General features: G+C 47.8%; 1 protein-coding gene across 2 annotated transcripts in view; it reads left to right on the forward strand.

Moving 5' to 3' along the window:
- Positions 1-4,773, forward strand: part of LOC101915274 (ras and Rab interactor 2-like) — an 80,601-nt gene extending 75,828 nt beyond the window's left edge. For both annotated transcript variants that reach the window (XR_008746450.1, XR_008746449.1), the window contains one exon: positions 4,337-4,773. The gene's annotated coding sequence lies outside the window, so the exon portion shown is untranslated. The remainder of the gene's footprint in view (positions 1-4,336) is intronic.
- Positions 4,774-6,736: the final 1,963 nt, after the last annotated feature.

Genomic DNA, 6,736 nt, shown 5'->3' on the forward strand with positions numbered 1-6,736 from the left:
TGCTTACCGCAGATAGGTGGGGTTTATCCCCTCCTTGTCAGCTCTAAATATATGTGTATGCTTTTCCAATTAGACCTGATATCCCCTTCCCTTTGGTCCGTTTCCATTTAAGATTGCTTTCCATCACGGCTGTAAATCTCCAAAGTACTGGACAGCAAATGTGGGAAGTGTCAGCAGTCCTTTACAATGTGCCAGAGATGACGGGTCCAAAGGTGTTAAAAAACAAAAGAAAGCATAAAGGCAAGAAATTCCACATGATGTAGTGGGAACCCTATGTATTCATTAACTCTTCTGCATTTCTGTATACGTAGCTCAGTAACAGTGAAGGGGACTGCTCCTGTGGTCAATTAAAATGCAAAATTAGCAACTCGGTGTGTTGGTGATACAAAGCTGGGCTTACTTCTTGGAGGCTCTGAGTAACATTGAAAGTGAGAGTTTGTCAAAAATCGAAAGAGTTCACAGAAACATGTAGATTTTTGACAAAATTTTCAGGGAAAAGGCACTGAAATAAATAGCCTTAGACTTCTCCATTAGTTTTCAATGACTAGGATGTGTCATACTGAATCAGGATGTTACGGAGACTGATGCAGCCTTGATGTGAATGCAAGCACAGCTGTGACCACATTGGGGAATGCAGGAACACCCCTACCCACCTTTGTAGGCCAGGCAATGGGGCACGTTTACACCTCCAGACTGACTCATGGGATGGGGGTGGGGTGGTGAGCACAGAGCTGCAGCTGGGGAGACACACATGGTCCTGCATGCACCCAGCCATCCTGCTCCAGGAGCTCCCAGGCAAGAGGCAGCACCGCAAGGCCCATTGCCAGAGCCTGCACTGAGGACATGCAAGTTGCCAGTAAGGTGGGAGGGCTGTGGAAATTTGGGTTGAAGGATGGACTGAAGCTCCTTCAACTCCTCCAGTAAATCTTCATTGTCATTCCCACAATGGGAGAAAGATGCAGAAGTATTATTGGGACTCAACAAGTCAATGATAGAGTCACTGATCAAGCTGGTGGACAGGCTTGTTCAGTACTTGTTCTTTAGCTACAGGATTAGCTAGTATATGATAAATTTATATTTGTGTTCAATGTTTTCTTTTTACTGTCATGCATATTTAATATGCATCTAACAAATTACCAAAGTCCATAGCTTGCACCACTGCAGCTACGAAAATATGCAGTAACCCAATGCCTCTTATCTTTGTTTCAGTTTTGGCTAATGACAGAGCGAAAGAAGAAACCTGCCCTTCAAACACACGTAAATAGTCTCCATTTAAGTCATTTTGGTCTATGCGTATGCTCTAAAGCATAGGTTGCCCATCTTTATTACTGGCTAAATTATGTTGTAGAAACTGTCATGTTGTTTCTACTTCTATGAGAACTTAAAAATTTTTTACCAAAAAAAGTATAAAAAAATAATTAAAATCTACCAGACAAAGGTGACAGATAAAAGACAAAAAGATGCTGTACAATATGAAAGTAAAGGAATAAGCTCCATATGCCTATATGCATTTAAAAGGAGCTTTAGTAGGGAGGCAGAGGGGACTGTGACCCCTTAATTTCTTTTACACCCTGTGTCACAGTGATGAGGAAAACTTATTCCTGTCACCAGCAGGCTGCACCCAATCCTGACTTGAGCTATCTATTCTCCAGTGTCCTGTCTATCCCACCAGGTACTGCTCAATGTTTCCCAGCCTCAGTAAATCCTTTTCCAGTAAAGCTATAGAAGCTCATGATTTTAACACTGGTGATTTCCCAAAGTTGAATCCTTGGTGTTGGTCAGAGGATGCTGTCAAATATGTGCACGTCATTTACCCTGCAAACCCTGCTTTTTTAAAGAGGCACATGCAAATTAAGTGGGACAACTAAGGGCACTGATCAACCCACAAAAGACATCTCTTGTTGGATCATTACAGTATGTAACATCCTCGAGTGAAACAGAGTTATCATCCAAACCTGTAATTTATAAGTAATCAGTGAGTTTTGAGGTGTTGTCATGTTATTACCAGCAGTAGCCAGCATTTGAAAAGGAGGCAGCAGAGAGTTTCTATTAATATGCAATCAAAAATGTTTTTCATCAATGCCATGTTTAAAAAAGCTGAAGCATCAGAGTCATACCTTGTGAATTCCTGCCTGTATCAGTGGCAGCAGAGTGAACGTCTAACAAAGAAGGGATAAAGTCTGAGCACAAAAAGTTACAGAGACACCATGCAAGAGGCATAATACAGTCATTTGCATGTTGGGATGAAAATTCTGTGTATTGAACTATTATGTATAAGTTATTATTAACAAAATAGTTGCTCAGCTCAGGTGCTGGTGGCAAGAGATTTCACATGATAAATATGCCTCCAACATAACTCAATTCTCTTCACTAGTGTTTGACGGAGGACAAACTAGTTATTTTTGTCTGGGAATGAATTTGGTGAAAACAGCCAATACCAAAAGGCCTGGAGAGTTGAAAAGGAGGAACATAAATGTTTCACGGTGCAGAATATTCTTAACCCCTCATAGTAGGCTTTTTGTTACAGGATTCATGTATGCAAGAGTCCGATACACATGCAGTAGCACTGATTCTATTCATATGCACCATCTTCACATAACATGGAAACTACCAGCTCAATTTTCAGTATTGAAAATATGGAGTAATTGTCATTTTAAATTTAACCAGTTGGAGCAGACACAATTCCATGGAGACACAATTCTTCAACCATTGGCAACACTCAGTACAAAACCCGTCCTATTCCTCATTATTTCAAAGGTAGATTGTTAAGCATCTTCAGCACTTTTAGAGGAATAATAAAAATGTAAGGGTATCAACAAATCAACCTCATCTCCTTAAATATCAGGGAGGAATGAATTTCCCTTAGTGTCTTCTGCTACAGTCTGTTACCATGAAGGGGGGACTGTGACGGCTTGCTGAAAAGAAAAAAAAAAAAAAAGAGGGAGGAAAATACAGCCGTTGGGGAAGCTCTACCTTCCTAAGTGTATTTCTTTCTCAGATTGTTTCTGGTCTGTGTCTCGGCCGAGCTGGGTACCCTTTGGAGCGGTGTTGCTCCAGATACATCAGTGTTACAGCCATTATTAAGGAGCACTCCGGGCTTTTCCATATGCCACAGGGATCCCAAAGCGTATTCCGGCAGCCAAACGCCTGGCTCGGGCATTTCTTGCTTACTCCAGTGATTTGAACTGCACACTGCTAGCAGTGGTGCAAAGCCAGACCTGCGGCGGGCCCGGCACAAAGCACGAGTGACCGCGGCCCTGCGCACCTGGCACGGCTGCGCTGCTCCCGGTGCGCCCCGCCAGCGCCGGGCTGGCCGCCGCGGGCTGCCCCGAGCAGAGCGGGCGGCTGCACTCGGGCCCCGGCCGCCCCCCTGCGAGAGGGGCCCGGCAGAGCCCCGGAGCGGCGGGCAGCACCGGCTGGCGCGCAGCACCGACGCCGCGGGGCCGCGCTGGTGCGGGCAGAGCCCAGCCCCCCCCGCCGCACAGGCGCCGAGTCGCAGCCGCCCCCTCGGCGCGCCGTGTCTGCCCCGGCCGGGGCTCCGCTCTCCGACCGGGGGCCGCGGGAGCGCCCGCCCGCCGCCCAGCGCGGCGCCTGCAGCCCCACCCCCCCCGTGCCCGCAGCAACCCCCCCGGGACGCTACCCCCGGCGCAGCCTCCCCCGAGCTCCCCGGCACGGCGGCCCCCCGCCCCCCGCCAGGAAACCGCCCCCCCGCCGCGCCGCGCCCCGCCGCGCCCCGCCGCGCCGTCTGGGGCCGCCGCTGCCCGCGGGCTGCCGGTGCAGGGGGGCGGCTGGCAGCGCGCCTGCCGCGAGCGGGGCGCCGGGCGCCGGCCCCGTGGGCTCGCCCCGCGCGAGGGTGTCCCCACCGCCTCGTCCTCCAACAGCGCGAGGGGCACCGGCGGGTAACCTCGGCCGGGACGCGGCCGCCGAGCGGCTCATGCCCGGGGGGGGCTGCGGCCCGGGGGTGACTCACCCCGCCCGGGCCAAGGGCATGGGCCTGCAGAGGACGGGGAGGCGGGGAGGGGCAGGCAAGGGCTTGTTCTGCAGCATTTCTGTGATGTAATTACACGAGATTTAAATGAGCGAGTGTTTCCTACTGAATTGAACCGCTGCTGTGACCCCCGAGCACCGCTGTTCTGGATCACCTGGTCTGTATGTTTAAATTGTCAAGCCCGCTGTAGGAGCAAAGACTCAAAAAATCCAGTTCCCAGCCTAAAAGAAAATCGTTTTAGGGAGAGAGACGGTGTGGCTGGCTGGCATTCTGCGGTGCTGAGAGCCCACGGTTCCCAAATGAAAATGGGCTCTTGATGCTTCCATGTTTTATTTTTCCCTCCTACAGGATTCTTACCGGGATCCATCACTAACACAACCGGAGTCTGTGGCAGACTTGTGAACATGTGTCCCCAAGCGCCTCCAAGGTGTTGGGGCTGTTATCTCTGCTTCAGAGAAAGGGAACTGAAACATGCCCAAGGTCACCCAAGGAAATCTGCACTGGATTAGCACCTGAACCATTCATTCTGGTCACAAAAATGCTAATTTCATCAACCAACATCAGAGGAGAGCCTTGAATGATACGGCTGTATGGCAGATGTAGGTATTTCTGGTGTTGGTCCTGCTCCATTAAGCTCAGTGGTAAATTTCATTGGCAGTGGAATGAGATCTAACCAAATATTTTCTTTGGGTTTGGTTCTCTTTTCATTAATGTTGTTTTATGTAAAACTGGTGTAAGCAAGAGGAGAATTAAACTTCTTGTTTATTTAATTCTTTTATAAAATACTTTTTGAATTATTGTGGAGTTATTCACCAAATATGCTGATTTCTCGTAACAGGCCCCTGGGATATCTCAAATGAATGTCATAAACTTTTTTTGTCTGTGTGTGCAATCGTTTATTTCTGCATTCTTTATAGCAGGAGTAGGAGATAATGGGGCTGGAATGTCCTTCTTGATTGTTCATGTTAGTTCTCTGTGTCAAGAAGGATAAAACTCTAGCTAATCCTGCCATAAATTCAAGTATTCCTAATCTTTCAGTATTCCCACTTTCCTTCAGGCATCAGGTGTAATCAGTCCTGTGCCAAAAAAAGAATATTAAGGAAAAAGTTGGGACTGTAAACAGCTATTAAAACAAAACAAACAAACAAAACAAAACAAAAAAGGGAAAGAAAAAAAGTACAAGCTGCCCAGTATTGCTCAAGTTCGGATAGTTTTAATAGCTCTCCCTTTAGCACAGGAAAATTTCTATTTGGGAGCATGCAGAGATCTGTCTCGGGGCTGTCTGCATAGCTCAGTACTCTTAATACAGTGGTATAGTGCTGCTTTCCCCACTCTTATTGCAGTGTCCATTAAAGGTTTGTATCCCTGCTCTTAGTATGGTAGGACTGTACAACTACCCCTGACATTTGGAGTTGAGTGTGGCTAAGCATATCCTCTTGAGATCTAAACAGGAAAAAAGTGGTTCCAAGCAAGAGGGGACCTGCTGAGAGCAGCTGCCTCACTAACAGGTGCCCAGTTTTAAGATGGGCTGCTTCTTGTAAAGCTGTGTGTTAGGCCTCCTTCCCTGTGGAGCTGGGGCAGGGGGGTCTGCTCTGCAGTCCTCCAGCACGGGACCTGCTCTACCGGACGTGGAAATCAATAGGGAGGACAGGGCATGTAGTGGGGGAGCGGACAGAATGAAGCGGGGCTCAGAGCAGCTTCCCCAAAATAAAGGAGGAGCCAAGGCTGCTTTGGGAAATAAAAATAAAGGGGTGTGGGTGGGGAGGGGTGGTGGTGGTGGTGGAGGGGTGTGGATGTCCCTGCTGCTAATAGTAAGCGGAAAATGCATTCCTTTCAACCTGCATAGTGGTATTTTGCTGTGGTCTGCTCTGCCACTGTTAACACCCCTTTCCTGATGCTTTATCAGTAATTGATGTTATGAGATCCCTTGCAAAAGTAACATTTCTGCCTCCTTCCCCCTTCTTCCTAGCTTGTGTTGAGCTTGTTCTTTCCTTTCCTGCTTAGCCTGTGGCTTATATTACTGATATGTTTAAAGCAGTGAGTTAATTTTCCTCTTCTAGATTATATTTATTTCTTCAGGAGTTATCAGATTGATATATGTACATATTATGAGGTGCTGTGCTTCTTGGCTAGTGTTTTGCAGAGGGAGTCTGTTATTCTTGCTGTGGTTTGAAAGGGGTTTGGGGAGGGGCGTAATTTTTTTATTATTAAAGACAACAAAATGAAACCAACCTCAACCTATGAAACCACTCCAACACCATGAACTTGGGTAATCAGAATTGCTAAATGGTCACTCCATTTAACAACAGGCTCAGAATTATTGAAGTGAACAGTGAAAATCAGGCTAGCTCTTGGTATAACAAACTGGTGGTTATTTTCCCTCTCTTTCCTCAGGTAGCAGGGAACTGGAAATTGGAATCCAGTGCAGAGTATTAGCAGCATATGTGTGCATGCTCAGAAAAAGCCCAGTGACTGAAATTCTGGGTACACTACATAGGTATTCCTACCGTCCCACGGACAGGTCAGCATGGGAGAGGGGACTCACAGGCAGACTTTGGCTTACCCTTCTTTCTCTGCAGGGTGGGAGGATCCAGAGAAAAGGACCTGTAGGCTTTAGGATGGGTGCTGTCAAGGAGGGTACGGGCAGAATCTGAGGTGAAGTGCACCCGCTATTCCCAGCTCTCGGCTGGAGTGCTGGTCAGTGGCTCTTGCTGCACATTTCTAACCGGGTCTGCTTGCTTGAGTATC

The sequence above is a fragment of the Falco peregrinus genome, chromosome 3 (assembly GCF_023634155.1).
Source record: "Falco peregrinus isolate bFalPer1 chromosome 3, bFalPer1.pri, whole genome shotgun sequence".
NCBI lineage: Eukaryota > Metazoa > Chordata > Aves > Falconiformes > Falconidae > Falco > Falco peregrinus.